The 21,196-nt window shown below is 44.0% G+C and overlaps 1 protein-coding gene across 5 annotated transcripts in view; it reads left to right on the top strand.

The window, feature by feature from the left end:
• KIDINS220 (kinase D interacting substrate 220) overlaps positions 1-21,196 on the top strand; it is a 118,912-nt gene that overhangs the window by 71,657 nt on the left and 26,059 nt on the right. The gene's annotated exons all lie outside the window — the stretch shown is intronic.

Below are 21,196 nucleotides of genomic sequence, written 5' to 3' on the forward strand. Positions count from 1 at the left end.
AGGACACCCGGCCCGGCCTGCCCCTCCTCACCATGGCTCACTGGTGCAGCCGCGGTCGGTGGCCATCGTCTTGCTGAGGGCCTTCCTCTTTCGCACCCCTTCACTTGACCAAAGCATGATGACCTCCAGGGACTCCATGAGACCAGATCTTGCCATCTTTGCCTCTAAGGAGCACTCTGGCGATCCTTCATCTCAGGCAGATTTGTCTTTTCAGCAGCCCATGGTACATTCAGTACTTTTCCCTGGCACCGCAACTCAAATGCATCGACTCTTCTTCACTCTTCCTTATTCAGTGTCCGACTTTCACATGCATATGAGGCAATGGAAAATGCCAGGGCTCGTGCAAGGTGCACCTTAGTCCGCAAAGTAACGTCCTTGCTTTTCAATATGCTGAAGAGGTCTGTGCAGCACATTTATCTAATGTCCTATGTCTTTCGATATCTTGGCTGCTGCTCCCATGAGCACTGTTTGTGGATCCAGGAATGACAAAATATTCGACAGTTTCAATCTTTTCTCTGTCATAATGTGCAGTAGAGTAGATCCAAGCAAGACAAAATCCGAGTAGAGTAATAGCTGATTTGATTTACGGTTAGCGTAAAATGAATGAAGGGTGGGGGTCCCGAGGATGTTAGGCTTTTAGGTGCTGTGAGCTCGGATTCATAGAGACTGCGTGTATACCCACATGAGACGGTGCCCGGTCCGCACGCCCTCAGTCTCTCCTGTGTGCCAGCCTATGGTAACACCTGTCGGTGTTCATCCCTCTCCTTGACAGTCTGTCTGTCTCCTTGGTTGCCGGCCTTCTACTTTACCAAGCTTTATTTCCTCTAGGGACTGGTTCTTCCTCAAGGTGGGTCCAAAGTAAGCGAGACAAAATCTTGCCATCCTAATTTCTCAGAAGCATTCTGGTTGTACTTTTTTTTAAAGATCATTTTATTGGGGACTCTTACAGCTCTTATAGCATTCTGTACATCAATTGTATCAAGTATATGTGTACATATGATGCCATCATCATTTGCTAACCATTTATTTTCTATTTGAGCCCTTGGTATCAGCTACTCTTTTCTCCCTCCCTCCCACCCGTGTGACCCCTTGATAAATATTATTATTTTCATATCTTTAAAAAATCATTTTATTGGGGGCTTGTACAACTCTTATCACAATCCATGCATCCATCCATCGTGTCAAACACATTTGTACACATGTTGTCATCATCATTTTCAAAACATGTTCTTTCAACTTGAGCCCTTGGTATCAGCTCCTCATTTTTCCCCTCCCTCCCCCACCCCCTTTCACTCATGAACCCTTGATAATTTATAAATTATTTTATTATTTTTTAATGTCTTACACTGACTGATGTTTTTTGTCACCCATGCTTCTGTTGTTCATCCCCCCGGGGGAGGGAGGGAGGGAGTGTGTGTGTGTGTGTGTGTGTGTGTGTGTGGTTATCCGTCGATCAGTTCTCCCTTCCCTCTCCCTCCCACCCCTGCTCTCCCCCTAACCTCTTGGTCTCGATACTGCCTATCTGTCCCTGAGAGATTTATCTGACCTGGATTCCATGTGTTGTGAGTTCTTATCTGGACCAGTGCATACGCTCTGCTCTAGCCAAAACTGAAAGGCAGGACTGGGGTCAGGATAGTGGGGGGTGAGGAAGCCTCAAAGCACCAGAGGAATGTTGTATGCTTCATCAGCGATATACTGCGCCCTGGTTGACTCATCCCTGCCTTGTGACCCCTCTGTGAGGGGGTGTCCTATTATCTACAGATGGGTTTTGGGTCTCTGCTCCAATGCCGTTCATTCTCAATGATAGGTTTTTGTTTCTTTGTTATGGGTCTTCTAATGCCTGTTACCAAGTCATATTGGGCTCCTTCCTAGTGAAACTTCTTTTCAGTTCTTTTGCCCACTTCCTCTGGGGGTTAACTGTTTTCCTCTTTTTGCAGGCCAGGGGTGTATTGTAGGCTTTAGTAATAAGTCCTTGTCTGATGTGTCATTGCTAAAAATCCTCTCTCACTCTCTGGGTTGTCTGGTTACCTTCTTGATGAAGTTTTTCGATGCACACAGATGTTTTATCCTTAGTAAATCCCACTTGTTTTCAGGCTCACCTGTGTGTGTATCCTTCCCTATTGCATTCCCTGAGCCAAGGTTCTTAGGTTTGTCTCAGTTCCTTCATTGATGGTCCTCATAGTTTGGGGTTTTACTTCTAGGTCTGTGATCCAACTTGAGTTTGCTTTTGTTAATGGGATGAGGTAAGCATCTTGTTTCATTTTTCTACAGATGTATATCCATTATTTGCAGCACCACTTGTTAAAGAGGGCATGCGCCTCCCACTTGATGCTTTTTGGGCCCTTGTTGAAGATCAGTTGTCTCTATGCTGATGGCTTTATTTCTGGGGTTTCTGTTCTTTTCCATTAGTCTGAGTATCTGTCATTATACCAGTACCATGCTGTTTTGACCCCTGTGGATGTATAGTAGGTGGTAAAGTCAGGTGAAGCAAGCCCTCCAACTTGGTCCCTCATCTTGAGATGTTCTCTGCTAATTCAGGGCTTCTTCCCTCTCCATATGAAATTGGTGGTCAGTTTTTCCAATTGTTTGAAGAAGGTTGTTGGTATTTGAATTGGGATAGCATTAAACTTATATAATGCCTTGGGTAAGATTGATACCTGTACTATATTGAGTCTTCCGATGCACGAGCATGGGATATTCTTCCATTTGTGGAGGTTGCTTTTGGTTTCCTGTCGTAGGGTTCTGTAGTTTTCCTTGTATAAGTCTTTTGGTTTGGGTTAGACATATCCCTAGATATTTCCATTTGTTCTTGGCTATTGTGACGGGTACTGCCTTCCTGATCTCCTCCTCCGTGCTCTTGTCTGATATGTATAGGAATGCAATAGACCTCTGTTTGTTGATCTGGTATCCCGCCACTTTTCCGAATTCCTCTATCACCGCCAGGACTCCTGTTGTGGAGCTTTGGGAGGTTTCCAGGTGTCCAGTCATGTGGTCTGCAAGTGGCAGCAGTTTCACCTCCTCCTCTCCGAGACAGACACCTTTCATGCCCTCTGGCTGTGCTTCTTTAAGGCAGGTTTGTTGGTTCTCTCGGTGTGCTCAGTGTTTTCTGACAACACCGATTGAATCTATTACTTCTTCACTCTTCCTTCTTCGTTGGTCAGCACTCCAGTTTCTGAAACCAAGTTTATCCAGTCTCCTCCATCATTGCCGTGGCTCCCCAGCCCCATCTCCTTCCCTAGCCCTCCTTCTCTGCACCTTTCCACTGTGTTCTCTGGCCATCTGCCCCCCTCTTTGCCTCGTTCTTGCAGTCTCAGTGTAAAGTAAAGGCTACTACTTCAGGGAACTCTGTCACCAGGAACACCTGCTCCCGTGGTTTTATCAGGCTATACTCACGATTTACTGTTTTGGTGAGTGCTCCTGAGTCCGCTGCCCCTCACAGGACAGGCTAGAACTGCCCCGAGGGCTTCTGAAGTTGTAATCGCGATGGGGGCAGGTTGCCTGCCTTTTTGCCTGCGGTGTGCCGGTGGGTTCACACGGCCAGCCTCTTGGTTAGCAGCTGAGTGTTTGAACAACTGCGCTTCTAGGGCTTCGAATCCATAGGCATCGATCTGATCTGCATCTCCCGAACTACGCTTCCAGCGTCACAGACTGACTTGCATAAGCATTGCCAAATGCTGTGCTTCTACTAGTGCACGCTTCTGAGAGAAGAAACTAGCATCTGGGTCAAGAAAGTGTGAGCTGTGTGAGGACAGTACACGATAAAGAAGAAATCCTACTCATAGGTGCTTCTTTGTGTGGCTAGAATGCGTCTTGGGGTCCCCTTGCAGGGGCATAGGGGAATCTCAGGATACATGTGGCTAGAATGCGTCTTGGGGTCCCCTTGCAGGGGTGTGGGGAGTCTCAGTCTCAGGATACCTGGGTTGCACGGTGCTTGCCTCCGTCAGCTCACAGCAGTCCCTGCCCTCTCTCAGGTGAGAGGAAAATCAGAGTGATGCTGCCTGTGTCTCCTTGCAGCTTAGAGTTAGGCTGTGTGTCTGAAGCTTCTGTCTGTCTGTGACTCTTTTTGAGTTCCTGGATTTGGTGGGCTTGCTTTATGTCAGTGCGCTGTTAAATAGGCCACTGGTAATTCTCTAAGGCTCTTCCCATAAGCTCGTGTTAGTATGGCTTTAGGAACTGAGACTGATGCTGACTCCACTTTTACCAGGCCAGACATTGTGTTGAGTCATTCTAGTCATTACAACTCTTATGTGTTGTGCTCATGTGATAAGTAGTAATAGCTGATAATAGTCGATCCCCAGTATGTGCTATGCATGGAGTTAAGTGCTTGACCTGCACTCTCACAGAGAATAACCGAGGAGGCAAAGAGGGAGTCGAGGTCAGGTGTCTGGGGTGACGCACAAGGGACGAAAGGCCTGGCTATTGGCTCCCAGGAGGATGAGCACGTCGGAAGCCCTGTGGAGCAGATTCCCTGTAACTCATGGGGCTGCCGAGCACAGGCATCCATGGCAACAGCCTTTGGTTCGTCATGTCTTTAACCGAAGAGTACACAGCCAGAGCTCTGACTTCACAGAGAGGCCGGCTGTCGGAGGACCGCGCTCAGACATCACTGAGCTAAATCCTCCTTTTTATACGCACATGGTTTCTTCTGTTTCAAGTGGTGTGTCCAGGAGTGGCTGGAATTATAACCATGCATCAGTGGGGCAGCACACTGAGAATTACCTACTTTTAAACATGGAAACTTCTACCAACTCATGTAAAACCCCAAATAGAACCAAGTTCTTGGGTTCTAATTGTATCTAGTAACCTCAGTTGCTTTGTATGGAAGACTAAAGGAAACTGTTTCTGATAGTTAACATTTACAGAGCTGGGTATCTGTCTCTCTAAGCTTTATCTCACTTTCATGTGCACTAAATGGCTATAATTTCCCCCCCTATAGGCCGCTATTGGGTAGCTTTTCTTTTACTTTTAATAGGGTAAGTTGATTTCAAAAATATTTTTCAGCATTAATCTTAAACAATTTCCAGCATTCTACACTAATGCAGAACGGCGAATCTTAGTTGTGCATTGCTACCTTCGGTGCTCAGAAACCTAGGAATGTTAACTAAGGCTCTTTGAAACAACAAATCCAATTCCTCTGTTGTGGTTGTGAGATGCCATTGAGTTAGTTCCAACCCACAGTGACCCAGTACACAACAGAACAGAACACTGCCCGGTCCTGCATGTCCACGTTTTTATATGTCAAATGGGAACTCAACATTACGTATAGAGGTCACAGTCCCCGGGTGGCACAAAGGATTTGCACTCAGCTGCTCACATACATACAGGTTGCCAGGTGAACCTGCCCCGTGGTGCCATGGAAGACAGGCCTGGAGATCTGCCTCCATCAAGCTCACAGCCCTGTGGACAGATGGATTCTGCCCATGCGCGTCTGCTCTGTGCCACCCAAACCGCAGAGCGCCCTCCTGTTAGGACCAGCAGTAATGTGCATGCACACAGTGGATTATTGAAGTCGTCATGTCCACCACCCTGGTGGCATAGTGCTTCGTTGTTGGTCTGCGACTCGTATGGTAGGTGGTTCGAAACCAGCAGCCCTGTGGGAGAAAGACTGGGCTTTCTACCCCCACAAACAGTTACGGTCTTGGAAACCCGCAGGGGTTGCTGTGAGTCAGTATTTACACAATAGCTGAGTTGGTTTTTTGGTTTGGTAAAGAGTTACAGTCTCGGAAACTCACAGGGGCAGTTCTACCCTGTTCTGTAGGGTCGATAGGAGTTCGGCAACGGCTTGATGGCAGTGAGTTTAGTTTTGAGTTTTTAAAGAGCAGGTAACCAGTTTTTCTCCCTGAACTTATTTGTTTTTTAAATAAAAGTTGGTCATTTCATAGTTTTAAATCAAAGTATTCTTAAGAGTTTAAAACCCCATTATGAGGTGATCTTTGTTAGCAATATCTTAAGAAGTCCACAAGATGGGAGTGTTTCCCTAGAAACATTATTAACACTTTGGGGTACAGAACTAAGGTCTAGTTCATTTTGCTTTCTCTTGTTCACAGCAGAAAAGTAATAAAATATGAGTTTCATGCACATTTGAAACTCCAAGGGTGACTTGCCGTTTCTATTTTTGTGTAAAACGGGCCTTTATGAGGTCTTTGTTAGTGCTGAGAATTATGATCACAGGCAAATGATTGGTTGTCTGATTGTGTAGTTTTTATTACATTCGTAAGTACCTTTTTCTCCTAAATAAAATATAAAAAAATAGAAGTGTTTTCTTGTTGTTTGCTTATTTTTAAAATGTGATCTTTTTACAAATTTAGTTTACATTTAAAATGTCAAACTTAGTGTTTTGTATTAATTTCAAACGTGCAATACTGACTAAGCAGACAACTCGTGTCACAGAGGAGCGTCCATAGATGCGCCGTGTGGAGGGTAGAGCCTCCGTGCGCTCTGGCTGCTGCTCAGTGTGACCACACGCTCTGAGGTTACTCGGCAGCAGTAAGTACACTGACCTCTTGTCACACGGAGGACCCCATCGGCAGTATTAGCATTGGCTACAACAGCTGTAAACATTCTATCTCATTTCTGTCTGAGTACTTTAAACTATATCAGAGGATTAACTCTTAAGGCAAAACAATCAGTTTTGCCTTTTCATGATAGCTGCCCTGGGGGTATAGTGATTAGGAGTTGGGATGTGATCCGAATGGTTGGTAGTTTGAAACCACCGACAGCTATAAGGGAGAAAGACTGGTTTTTGTTATCATGTAAACCAGTGGTTCTTAACCTTCCTCATGCTGAGACCCTTTCATAAAGTTCCTCATGTTGTGGTAACACCCCCCCAACCATAAACTTATTTTCGTTTCTACTTCATAACTGTAGTTTTGCTACTGTTATGAATCGTAATGTAAATGTCTGATATGCAGGATGTCATTTCATTGTTGCAAGTTGAACATAATGAAAGGATAGTGATTAATCACAAAACAATATGTAGTCTTATATTATGAAATACTGATTTTTGATAAAAAATAAATGAAATTTTCTCTTGAAGCATGGTGTAGCATGGGCAACAGTCTTCGTGCCGGGTATGTGGGTATGTCTGCATGTGGAAGGACCCGCCTGGAGATGGATAGAGGAGCGGTGTCTAGGTTCCTAAGACCATAGGAAATGTGTGTTTTCTGATGGTCTTAGGCGATGCCTATGAAAGGGCCGTTCGACCCCCACAGGTTGGGAACCGCTGATGTAAACAGTCACAGTCTTGGACACTCACAGGGGGTCACACTGAGTCAGCATCGTTAACTTGATGGCAGGGATTTTAGGGGAGGTGTGCATGTGGGTGTCGATTTTCATACTGAGTGAGTCAGTGGTGAATTATTGTCTCTTCTCCCTCTATTGAAGTCTAGTCTCATCACCCTTGCTTGAAATTGGTGTTTTGTCATCTGAATTCCTATTACTTAATCACTTGCATGTTAGTATCTGGGTAGGCATCATACTGTATGTAGAACAGTGCATTTCAGACTTTTTCTCCTTAGTGGAAACCTCTTTGCAAATGAAATCTGACTCTGAAACCAGTATAAAGAGCAACTTTAATGTAAATTGATTCAATTGCTAACAAATTAGCTGGTGGTAAAAATGAACTGTCATAAAGAATATCAGAGTTGAAAACTGTAAAAGTTGGGGAGCTTATTACGATCTTGCATCAGTTTCCAGCACATCTTCACTCTCTGTTTAGTTTTGGTGGTGCGATTTAAGAATGCCCTTATAGGTTGTTTAGTTTTGGTGGTGTGATTTAAGAATGCCCTTACAGGTATGTGGAAATGCCACCAAATTTTAAATTGACTCTCTAGTGGCAAGATGTTTCCAATTAATCTGATTAAGAAACACACAAAAGAAAAACCGGGACTTTTGCTCCCTAGTTACATCTACAATACTATCCTAAAGTTGCTCACATTTCTTAAAATTCTTTGGAGCATTCTACTCTGCTTCAGTGACTGGGTCCTTCAGCGGTCTATCATGATAACACAGCCATGTCATAAGTTACTGTCATCATTGTCCAACTGATGATCAGACTGTGCACTGTATGTTAGGCTGGTGTCAGGAGAGAAGCCAGTGAGAGGCGTATGTGTCTGGAGATAGAGACTTAGAACAAGAAATGGCTCACACAGAAGAACAAAGTCCAAATGTGATGGAGGGTCAGTTTGTGAACAACCGATTTGTGGATGGCAGTGGAGGACAGTGGGAGCCCCAGCCCATCTGCAGCGTGTGCCTGTACATGTCTCTCTGCCACCGGCGGGGAGGTACAGAGCCTTACTCTCCGACAGAGATCATGGTAAACTTGACTGGAGGATGGAACTCCTGTCTAATGGTACCTGGTCAGCTGATATCCCTCTTGCTTCACCCATTCTGAATTTTTTGTGGGGCTAAATATTTCTTCCTTGTTGCTCGACAGACGTGTCCTTATTTATACTGCTGGTGGGGTTGGCGTTCCTCTTTGGTCTGTGGTGTGCTTCCCAGTGTACAAAGCACGGAAGGGGCTGGTGCATAGACACAGTCATTGATGTAATGGCTCGTCGGGGATACAGGGGCGGGGAGGGAAGGTTGAGGGGAATTGGAAAGCAAATGATGAACACAGAGGAGGGAAAATGCATTGGAACTGATTGTGGTGGTGCCCATAAAACTCCTTTTAAACATAATGGAAGTGTTGAAGTGGATGATAGGTGAATTTTATTGCAACAAAACTATTCGGGGGGTGGGGGAGAAATGGCTCACACAATTGTACAAGTAGTTTAGTCCAGACTGGTTCAGATGTAAGTCCACAGGTCAGATAAAATCTGAAGGCTTCTCCTGGCTCCTGTAGCTGCCTGAGCTGAGCAACAGGAAGCAGGGAGACCACAGACTCGTGGGGGGCAAGCTGAATGAATGAGAGGTCAGCTGACTGAATCCCAGGCAATACACTGATGGCTCCTGGGAGGTAGCATGGGACTGGAAGACCAGATGCAGGACCCAGGTCCTTCAAAAGGGAGCTAGCTTCTGCACACAGGACATTTGTAGTAAGAGGAGGCCCCGCCCTGAGAACCCGGCCCTTAGTTGTAGCAGTGCTGTGACCAGATTACGGCGGCGTCTTCTCCCCACAACTGTTTGGCTGCTTCACAGAAGGTCCCGTCATGAAGTTCACAGCATCATGCTATATCATGTCCTGGGAGAATCCTAGCCCACCCAGGTTGACATAAAACTAACCCTCACAAAAACAGATACTGACTAAGGCAGCTGGGGTATAGAAGTGTACCTGGCGGCATAATTCTGTGACCAGTGAAGTGAGCTCTCAAGTTTAAGAGAGAGAGAAAAAAAGATGCTTATGCATACGGTTAAAAAGAAGCTTTATTTCAGGTCGTCGGAAAGCTGAAACAGAAGCCAGGGTGTCCTGGTAGCCCAGGTGTTTAATCTTTTTCAGGGTGTCTCTGTTTAATATCAGCATTCCTTCTGATGGACCACTCTGGACACCATTTCAACTGGGAACAGTCCGGCTCTCCCACTGACTTGATGGCATGATGGTGGGGCAGTTGCTTACCCTCAGTATTCTTATTTCAAAAATGGAAATCATACTCACTGGTATGTCTTGGAATGTAACTTTGATAAATCGGTAAAGCTTGTGAGATGAGAGTTGGCAGATATCCAACAAATACCCCTCTTCCTTTCTTTCTTTCTTTAGTTGTAGTTAGTTGTTTTTAACATTTTTATTTTTTAATCATTTTACTATGGGCTCATACAACTCTTTATCATAATCCACACATACATCAATTCTGTAGAGCACATTCATACATTCATTGCCCTCATTATTCTCAAAATATTTGCTCTCCACCGAAGCCCCTGGCATCAGCTCATTCCCCCCCTTCCCCGTATCCCGCCCTCCCTCATAAACCTTTGATAATTTACAAATTATTATTTTGTCATATCTTGCCCTGTCCGACGTCTCCCTTCACTCACTTTTCTGTTGTCCATCCCCCAGGGAGGAGGTTATATGTAGATCCTTGTAATCAGTTCCCATTTTCCAACCCACCCTCCCACCATCCTCCCAGTGTCACCACTCTCACCACTGGTCCTGAAGGGATCATCCACCCTGATTCCTGTGTTTCCAGTTCCTATCTGTACCAGTGTACATCCTCTGCCAGATTTGTAAGGTAGAATTGAGATCGTGATAGTGGGTGGGGAAGGAAGCATTTAGGAACTAGAGGAAAGTTGTATGTTTCATCATTGCTACATCGCACCCTGACTGGCTTGTCTCCTCCCCGAGACCCTCTGTAAGGGGATGTCCAGTGGACTACAAGTGGGCTTTGGGTCACTACTCCACACTCCCCCTCATTCACAATGATATGATTTTTTGTTCTGATTCTGCCTGATACCTGATCCCTTCAACACCTCGTGATCACACAGGCTGGTGTGCTTCTTCTATGTGGGCTTCGTTGCTTCTGAGCTAGATGGCCGCTTGTTTACCTTCAAGCCTTTAAGACCCCAGATGCTATATCTTTTGATAGCTGGGCACCATCAGCTTTCTTCACATTTGCTTATGCATCCATTTGTCTTCAGCGATCTATCAGGGAGGTGAGCACACAGTGATATGAATTTTTGTTCTTTGATGCCTGATAACTGATGCCTTCGACACCTTGTGATTACACAGGCTGGTGTGCTTCCTCCATGTGGGCTTTGTTGCTTCTGAGCTAGATGGCCGCTTGTTTATCTTTAAGACCCCAGATGCTGTATCTTTTGATAGTTGGGCACCATCAGCTTTCTTCACCACATTTGCTTATGCACCTGCTTTGTCTTCAGTTATTGTGTTAGGAAGGTGAGCATCAGAGAATGCCAGTTTAATAGAACAAAGTATTCTTGAAATGAGAGAGTACTTGAGTCCTTCCATTCTTTATAATGTTAAAAGTCTTTATAAGGTTAGATTAGATTTTTAAGGTTTTAAATTATAGGATCATATTAAATCATATAAGTGCTACCAAAACTCAACCAAAACTCCCTGCCGTAGAGTAGACTATAACTTACAGTGACCCCATAAGACAGGGTAGAACTGCCCTGTGGTTTCTGAGACTCTACCAGAGTAGCAAGTCTTGTCTTTCTCTCAAGCAGCTAGTTGTTTCAAACTGGTGACCTTGTGATGAGCAGGCCAATGCTTAACCACTGCACCACCATGGCTCCAGAGTCCCCATCTGTGTTTTACCTGGGGATGAAGATGCTGCTTCTCAGTGTCGTAGTTGAACCTCAGCCGTTACTTCTTGGAGCTTCCTTATGTACCCTTTCTGTGTATTGGTCCTTTGCCCTCTCTGTAGTTAACAGAAATTGCATCCTGGCGAGCCAGCATCCAAGGAGGCTCAGGCATGGTAGCTCCATCTCCCCTTAGACTATTGCTTTCCTTCATTTCTGTAGTAAGTGTAGCATCTGCCTTCATGGGAAAAAGACAGGAAATGTTTACAAAGTGGCTTCAAAAAGTTGGTTGGAAAAGCCCAGTCTTTGATTTCCATTTTTCCACTAACTGTTGGAAGCCTCCGCCTGTAAGACCATCGATGGGATCATAGGCATCTACATCAACCCTTTGAAGTAAGACAGCTGGGGTCGAGGGAGGTTGAATGACTTATCCCAAATCACACACCCCTGAAGACCACCTCTTGAATATACCTTGCATGCCTTCTAAAAAAATTCATCTCATTCCTTTATAGTCACACATTTTGTATCCTTATTTTAAGTGCTCTGAGATGATCGATGATCAAGTCTGAATGTAAGGAGAGCCATCGAAGTAAATGCTTTGTTCTTTCATTTCACAACATCACCACTTTGCATTAAATGCAGAGTTTGAATCCTGGAAAGCACTGCTTTTATCGAGATTGCATTTAATGGAAATGGAAATATAATGCAGTAAGCTTTTGTAATGGCCTCAAACGGAGCTTCTATGTTGTGTTGTTTCCAGACTTTGGTTACACTTGAGTTCCCTGGTCCATTGAGCACACTGGGAAATTGAGTCATTACTGTGGACTCATTAAACCCATTTCTGTATCAAAATAATTCTATGCTGCTTCCCCCCATAACTTAGAAAGCATAGAATTTTTGTGATCATAAACATTTTCCTCCTGTTATTTCTGTTCCTACTGCTTTTTTTCTCTCTATTTGATCATATCATATTTGTTATTCATGTCCAAACCAGTGAGCAGAACATCTGACACATAAAAACAAGACATTACCAGCAGCAGACTTCGAATCCCGTTGAGTAAATAGGGCTTAAAGAAAGGGGGGCTGTGACAGATGTGGTTCACATGGGGTAACTGTCCCTCTGCTCCTAAGGCAGATTCTGGGCTACCCAGCTGAAGCCTGACTGCCCATGTGAGCTGTGTACATAATGTTATTCCATTGAATTTGCATCTTGAGAACTTTTTATCCTTTAGATTATATGCCTACGTCTTTCATTCATAAGAATAAATAAGTAATTTGGGTCTGTAAAAGAAATTCTAATGAAAAGGCAAATTTTGAAGCAGAACCTAAAATTTTCAATCCTAAAACAAAACCTAAAATCTAGAGTCCATATGTTCAGGAGCCAGTGGGGCGGGACAGGCCTCCAAACTGTTAGCCCATGATAGTCTGTCAACTTCAAGTCTGGAGCCAAAACAATCCCATGAAGCCTTCCTGGAACCGCAAACAAATAGCTGCTTGAAACCGTGCCGTCTCTCCGCTTTGAGCATTGTGCTCTTTCCAAGAGTTCTCTCCAGGAGATGGAATTGACAGCAGCACCTGGAAGGCTGGCTGGAAAGCTTTAGGGAGAGTGCGTCTAAGACAATCCCTTTCACCCCCTGCAGAAACACTGAATAACCACGCATTTACTTTCTGTTGCTGCAGATTTCCCTGCCTGCACATAGATATGAATGGAATTGTGTCTGGCTTCCTTCACTTAGCACAATGTTCTCAAGGTTCATCTTGTGCCCTGAGTCAATACTCCATTCCTTTTAGTGATAATATTTTATTTTATTAATAAAATATTATTTTATTTCCCCCACTTGTCTCTTGATGGACATTTGGTTTGTTTCCACCTTTGGGCTTTTGTGAATAATTAAGCTGTGAATATTTGCACACCTATCTCCGTATTGTTGTTTCTCTCGGGTGTATAACTAGGACTGAAGTTGTTGGGCCTGTGTGTTTGAGAAACTGTTTACAAAAAGATGGGATTGTTTTACATTCTCACCAATATCAGTTGCTCCATTAAAGCAGGACTTTGATAGGATTATTCCTGTTTGACTCCCTGCTGAGAATTTTCACTTCTACCTCAGCTATAATAAATCAGACTATAGATTCCCCAGGTGATTCATATATATAATATTGACATATAAGAATCACTGGGGAATCTTTTTAAAAATGTAGCTTCTTATTAGTGTATCTGCGGTAGAAATGAAAATTCTCATAAGTAGGAGTTCAAATCAGAATGGTTTAAATCCGTTTTAAAGTGGTATCAAATAACCAAATTTTTGCTCATTAGTAAAATTCATATGCTCCCTTAAAATTGATTTTTTTAGACAGAGAACTTGAAGTTGTAAATGAAGGTGTCATTTTCAAAATATTTTAGATACTGGGAGAAAGAGTATTGGATATCATCCAGCCAGTTTTTCTGTACTTTCTCCCTCTGGTATTAAAGCATTTTTAAAAAGAGACATGAAGTTGTCAACTCATTTCCCGTAAAGACTTAATTTAAACTGTTCATCCTTTTTCAGTGTGACAAAGATGAACAGATGTCCCCTGGCTTTTGAAAATTCTCTTTATACTGACTGCCTTGCTTTTATGAAAGGCCCATGCCAGCTACCTGTTTTCCCTAACAGACAGTTGAAGAGGATTTTCTCATCTGTTTATTAAAAAAGACTAAAAGTGAAAGGAGCTTTCTGGGTTTGTTTTGCAACATTCACCAGACCGGGGTGGGGTGGGGGGGTGGGGGGGTGGGGGTGGGGGGGGGATGGCCTGGGCACTGCCCTCCATGTCCATTCTTGCTGTCTCCTGTAGGCCGCGTCTCTGCGTTGGCTGTGGGGTCAGTCTCCGTGAGAGGATTTGGTGGCAGTGAAATGACGAGATCAGAAGGGACTTGGTGACAGTGAGTCTGAGGTGTTTCTAGTAGTCTTGTGGGTTAGCTTTCACTCTGGGTCCTGGGTTCAGTTGGAGCTAATTTGCATGTGATGTGAGGGCTGGATGCAAACATGTTTCTGGAGGTGGCAGTCCAGGGGGCCCAGTCCCCTTGGTGACCGAGCATCCCTGTTGGAGGTCAGCTGCCATTAGGTGGGCTGCTTTATCTCTCAGCTCTCAGTTCCATCTGGCTGGATTGTGTGTTTCTGCATGTCAGCACCTCAGTTTCTATAGCTTTGTAGATCGTGTTGAAGGTGAGAGCTGTGAGCCCCCCACCATCATTCTTTACCAGGAATGTTTTGGCTATTCAGTCCCCTCTAATTTCACCTACAGTTAGGGATTAACGTTTTTGTTTCTGTAAATAGTGCTGTTGGAATTTTTATGGAGATTGGGTTTTGATAGTATTGGTATCTTAAAAATAGCAAGTTTTCTATGAACTTGGTACATCTTTCTAGTATTTAGGTTCTCTTTAATTTCTTTCAGTTTACACATCTCGAAGTTTCCTGGTGAAATTTATTCCTATGTATTTGATTTTTACTTATTGTAAACAGAGCTGCTTCCTTAATTTCCTTTCCAGCAAGCTCATAGCTAGTTCTAGCATAGAAACCCAACTGTTTCGTGCATGGACCTTGTACCCTACAACCTGCTGACCTCATTTAACTCACTCCAGTGGCTCTCTTATGAATGCTTTGGGGGCTTCTGTATACCAGGTCATTACACCTGTCAAAGTAGGTTTATTTCTTCTTGCCCACCTTGGATAGCTCTTATTTTTCTTGAATACTTGCTTAGATAGGACTTTTTAGCACACTATTGCTGAGCAGTGAGCATGGGCACCTTTATCTTGTTCCTGATCTCAAGAGGAAAGCTCAGTCTTTTCCCCGTGATATGCTGTCATCTATGGGATTTTGTTTCTGTTTCATAAATGTCTTTTATCATATTACGGAGTTTTCCTCCTCTTCCTAGATTGTGGCATTCTTCATCATAAAAGGATGTTGGATGTTGTCAAATGCCTTTTCTGCATCAATTGAGATGAGCACTTAAATGTTTTTTTCTTTGTTCCAATAATGTGGCGTGTAAATGACATGGATCTAATCTGTAATGTGTGTTCCCCTGGTGTTGCTGAGGTTTACCCCACGTGACATGACGTGACGTGCTGCCTTTGGCTCTGGCATGAAAGTAATGCCCACCTCATAGAATAAGCTAGGGAACAACGTGCTCTTGCCTCTTCCAGGCTTTTGGGGTTATTTTTGAAAGCTAAGGAGGATTGGAATCACTGCTATCCATGTTTTCTTTTTTTGGGGGGTGGTGGGGGGGTGGTGGGGGGATTCACCAGAGAAGCCATCAGCCCGGGACTTTTCTTTCTTGGCAGGTTTTCGATTCCTGATTCAATCTCTTCACTTGTTGAGAATCTGTTAAGATCGTTTCTTCCTGAGTCAGTGGGGGAGATTTATATGCTTGTAGGCATTTGCTATTTTGTCTTAAGTTTTTTGATATGTTGACTTATAATTGTCCATAAGATCCTTTTTCTTTCTGCAAAATCAGTTGTAATGTCCCTACTTCATTTCTGGTTTGGGGTATTTGTGGCATCTCTCTGTTTCTGTCTAAAGATTTGCTGGGAATATCATTCTTCTCGAAAAATCAGCTTCTGGCTTTGTTGATTCTGTTGTTTCTCCTCTGTTTCTGACACTCAGCCCCGTCTCCATGACTCCTTTCTCCTCCTCACGATGGTCTACGAGGTGGGTCCTTCTTTTCCTGGTTTTTCAGTTTGAGATCCCTGTGTTCTCTGGCAAAGAGTGTTTGAGAATCTACTAGAAGTTCAATGTATTTTAAGTAATGAAACTTTAAGGCAGTTAAGACTTTTCCCTGTTTAAGTTTCTAAAGCATTTTACTTTAATGTTTAATTTCTTATTAAATAATAATGTTATTAGACAGCCTCATTTAGGTAAGACATGATAATGCCTTCTTCACAGTCACTTGTACTCTAATTTTAAATAGAACTTGTTTGTCATGTAATTGAAAACCTTGTTTTGAATGGAAGTGAGATGAATGCCTTATGTAATTTCTGCCAAAGAATCCGTATGGGCTTTTTGTAAAGCACTCTCACTTATCATCAGAATGCTTTACGTGTGCGTTGCTGTTGGCATTAACAGGCCTTGTTAGATTGGTAGCACAGAAAGACAGCGCGTTACAACTTCCAAGGAGCCCGTTGCTGCTTGAGCTTCTCTAAGGCTTTCTTTGGGCCATTCAGCTGCCAGCAACTTTGACCCACGTGATTCAGAATTCCGGAAAGCTAAATTCACTCTTAATTGAAAAGCAAAGTTACTTAAATTCTTCAAATGCTAACCTTTGGAGAAAACATCTGAAAAATAAAGACACACATGATTTTCGTGGCCTTCTGCCAAAAGATTATCATTTACATAAATATCTCTTTCAGCAGAAGACTTTAATGTATTGCGCTCACAAGGTTAGAATAGAGGCTTCAGTCTGGAAACCAGCAGTCGACTGTTGGCTTGTGAACAGCAGTGTTGTTCCGCATATTGAGAACACTGTTCACATTCAAGCTTAAGCGGAGCTGGCATTAAAATTCCGTTAATTTGTTTCATGTGACTTGTCAGCTGTGTGTTTTTATCTCGGTCTTCCCAGTCTCTTTTCTTAGTACTTTGTATTAAACTCCTGAAATAGATGAGCTACCTTTTTAACTGTTTAAGCGCTCAGTTAGCCACTTCCGCAAGGGATTTCATACCACCCTTTTCCAGATTTTTCATTTTATTTTAAGTATTGTTAATCAGCCATTTGAATACAATTTTAATTTATACTAAGGATTCCCATTTTAGAGAGCTTTTGTTGTTGTTTTGTGGATGCAGGTGTGTTACAAATGAGACTTTCTCAAATTGATGAAGACAAAATTACTGCCCTTATTTTCTCACGAAGACCTTGTGCTTTTTCTTGGTTGAAAATTTTTATCTCTGGACTTTTTCTTAGAAGGCTTTTAATATTTGGCTACTGGTCCAAGAGAGCCGTGTGGCTGTTGGTCGTTGTGTCCGGTTGGCCCTGACTCGGGGACCTTGCGTGCACAGGGAAGCACCGTGTTTGGTATGTTTGAGCCCATTGTGGAAGACACTGTGTCAGCCCACCCCATTGAGGGTTTCCCTATTTTCACTAACCCTCTGCTTTAGGGAACCTGGTGACATTGTGCTTTTAGGCAACCCTGCGTGTTAATCAGCTGTCGTTGGCGGTGCCGTCCAGTTGGTTGGGACCCACGGTGGTGCTCTATACAACAGAATGGGACGTTGCTCGGCTCCTGCCCCAGGCACCCAAGTGCTTCCTGTGGGAGGCTGTTGCTGTGGCCCTGGGGTCAGTTCGTCTGGCGCAGGGTCTTCCTCCTGTTCATTGACCTCTGCTCTGCCACGCTTGATGTTCTTCCCTCTCCAGGAGCCAGCGTCTCCTACTAGCATGTGCAAGGCCCATGAGGAGGCTTGGGGTCCTCGCTTCTAAGGTGTATTCTGGTTGTGCTTCATTGAAGACAGATATGTTCGTGCTTCTGGCAGTTTATGGTGTATTCAGTGCTCTGCCAACCCCATGATTCGACGCATCAGTTCTGCTTTGTTCTTTACTTCTTGCCCAGCTTCCACATGCACGTGAACATACCATGGCTTGGGTCAGGCACACCTTAGTCTTCAAAGTAGTGTCCTTGCTCTTCGACCCTTTATTTATTTAAATTAATCATTTTATTGGGAGCTCTGACAGATATCATTCCATTCCATAGTACAGTCACATCAAGCAGTATTGTATAAATGCTACCACACTCAGTTTCAAAACATTTTCTTTCTTCATAAGCTCCTTGATATCAGCTCCCCGTGTTCCCCTCCCTCCTCCACCCTACCCCCCAGGTGCCCTTTTTTCGTTTTCCCTATTGTAGTTTTTTCCCCATATCTTACACATCCAGTATATTTACCCACATACAGTTGTGTTGCTCGAGCCCGTCGAGTGGGCTCTGCAGTCATCAGTGCCATCAGCTCCCGCTTGGCCCTCTTCCCACACCCCAGGGAACTGCTGGTTCCTCCTGCTGCTGGTTTTGAAGGATGAACACGCACAGATCTAGCATGGTTAGTGATGAATAACAGACCATAATAGCGAGGGGAGGAGCTATTCGAGAACTTGAACATGGTCGTGGGTTTCATCAGTGCTGTACTGCGCCCTGGACTTACCATCCCTTCCATGTGGCCCTTCTGAGAGGGACTCACCAGTTATCTTACAGGTGGGTTTGGGGTCTCCCCTATGCCAACACCCCTTCACATCGATTTGATGCCTTGTCTTCTTCCTGTCGACCCCTCGTGACCACACCAGCCGGTCGTGCCTCTTCCATGTGGGTTTTGTTGCTCTGCTGCAGGATGGCCGCATGACTGCAACAGACCAGGGATGGGAGTGAAGCCACAGACTCCCCAAGGAGTCCCGATTGTAGACTTCTGACTCGGGAGCAGCTCCTGGCACCCATCTGAACTAGCTGGGGGTTACTCACAATCACTGTGTGGAGGCTCCTGTTCTCTTTCCTTGGCTAACTGCCAGGGGCTGGCACGATTGGACTGCGTAGTAAATGAAGGGGTAGCTCACTGTCAAGCTGTTTCCCCGCGGCTGCGTCATTTGGTATTCTGTCATCCGTTTTATGAGTGTTCTTCTTTCTCCATGTCCTTCCCAGCACTAGCTGTCTTAGTCTTTGTAATTGTAGCCATTCACGTAGGTACGCCACGGTGGATTTAAATGTCTCCCCATCATTTTATCAGGGGCTCGTACAGCTCTCATCACGACCCAGCCATTCATCCATTGTGTCAAGCACATTTGTACATATGTTGCCATCATCATTTTGTTTTTAAAAAAATCATTTTATTGGAAACTCATACAGCTCTTATCACAATCTATCCATACATCCATGTGTCAAGCACATTTACACATGTGTTGCCATCATCATTCTCAAAACATTTGCTTTCTACTTGAGCCCTTAATATGGGCTGCTCATTTCCCCCTCCCTCTGCCCCCACTCCCTCACGAATCCTTGATCATTTATAAATTATTATTATTTTCTCATGTCCTACACTGTCCGATGTCTCCCTTCACATACTTTTCTGTTCTCCGTCCCCCTGGGAGGGGTTATATATAGATCATTGTGATCAGTTCCTCCCTCCCCCCTTCCCTCCTGGTATTGCTAGCCTCATTATTGGTCCTGAGGGGTTTATCTGTCCTGGACTCCCTGTGTTTCCAACTCTTCTCTGTACCAGTGTACGTGCTCCAGGCTAGCCAGATTTGTCAGGTAGAATTGGGGTCATGATAGTGGGGGGGTTGATTTTAATTAAAAGTTGTAGTTCCCTAATGATTCCTGCCACTGCCTGCCTGTCAGTTGGTGTGTGGTGGCAGCCTGCGTGTTGCTGTGGTCCTGCCCGCGGAGCCACCGCCCTTCCCAGGGCAGCAGGGGCAGCAGAGCTGCCAGAGGAAGACAGATGAGGACAGATTGAGCAGTCTGCTTCGCAACGTTTCTTAAGGAAACGGGAAAGCCTATGAATGACAGTGGAGCATTTGTCAGTGTGGGGTTGGAGGCTGAGCCCTTAGGTTAGAAGGCAACAGTGGGCTCACACGTGCTGGCAGTGGCCCGGAACCAGGCAGCATTTTGTTGGGTTGTACACGGGTTGCCATGAGGACGAGCGGACTCCGGTGGCAGTCATCAGCAACATGACTAATGATGTGGAGCATCTTCTCATGCATATCCATGTATCTTTTCGTGAAGTATCTGTTCCTGTCTCCCATTCTTTACTGAATTGTTTGCTCCTTATTCAATTGTGAGAGTTCTGTATATATTCTAGATGCGATTTCTCTGTCAAATAGCTTTTCTCACGGCCACTGAGTTGATTCCAACTCACAGGAGACCTGCTAGTATAGTGCTTACTAGTTGGACTGCTAGCCACAAAGTCAGCAGTTCAAAACCACTGGTGTGCTCCAAGGGAGAAAGGCAAGGCTCTCTACCCTGTCTTATAGGGTCTTTACGAGTGATCATATAGATAGATGCTTAGCAAATATTTTTTCCCAGTCTTTAGCTTCAGGATTTTTTTTCTTTTTTTAATCATTGTGAAAGCAGATCTTCTTACTATTAATAAAGTCTTATTTACCAATTTGTTAATTTTTAGATTTCACTCTGGGAATTATATTTAAGCTATAGCTTGCCTAGCCCAAAATCACAAAGGTTTTACTCTAAGTTTTTGTCTAGACATTTTGTAGTTTCAGTTTTTACATTAGGTCTGTTAGCTGTTTGAAATTTATTTTTGCATGTGAAGAATGGATCAATGGTTATTTCCAAGCACCTGCTATGGAATCATGAAATTGTTTTTGAACTTTTGTCATAAGTTAGCTGTCCATGTGTGGGTTTCTTTCTGGACCCTCTCTTCTGTTCCGTTGATCTATTTTGCTGATGTTGATGACCAGTAATGCACTGTGTTGCTTCCACTAACTTGGATTATTTCACGTTTACGTATTTGGGGCAATTCACCCGTGAAATCATCTATAGCTGTAAGTTTTCTTTGTGTGAAAATGTTTAACCTTGATATTGAGTGAGCTTTAATTGTAGTCAGTGATTTGTAAGGATTTTTGTAAAGTCACGGCCACTGAGTTGGTTCTGACTCTTAGCAGCCCTAGACAGGATCTCTGAGGCTACCACCCGTTAGTCACGGAGCCTTGTCGTTCTTGTGTGGGGCAGCAGGTCGGGTCATCAGTTCAAGGGCTACTGACAGCTCCCCCAGAGCTCCGGAAGAACAGATCATTAAGTCTCTTGGCAGATGGGCAGTGGCAGCATTTAATTTGCTTTTGTGTAGTATTCAGAAAGGTCTTTGAGCAATATTTGTACAGTCCATTTTAGACCTTCTTCATTAATAGGCCTAGTTTTGCGTTAAGTAGAAGAATCTCCTTCCCACATTTCATTTGAATTTTCAACAAAGCATATATACGCACGTGTAAGCTGAGTTTTCCAGCACATTTTTAATGCGTTTTTTTGACAAAGTTAGGTGCCTCCGCTGATATT

This window comes from Tenrec ecaudatus, chromosome 8 (assembly GCF_050624435.1).
Source record: "Tenrec ecaudatus isolate mTenEca1 chromosome 8, mTenEca1.hap1, whole genome shotgun sequence".
In the NCBI taxonomy this organism is placed as follows: domain Eukaryota; kingdom Metazoa; phylum Chordata; class Mammalia; order Afrosoricida; family Tenrecidae; genus Tenrec; species Tenrec ecaudatus.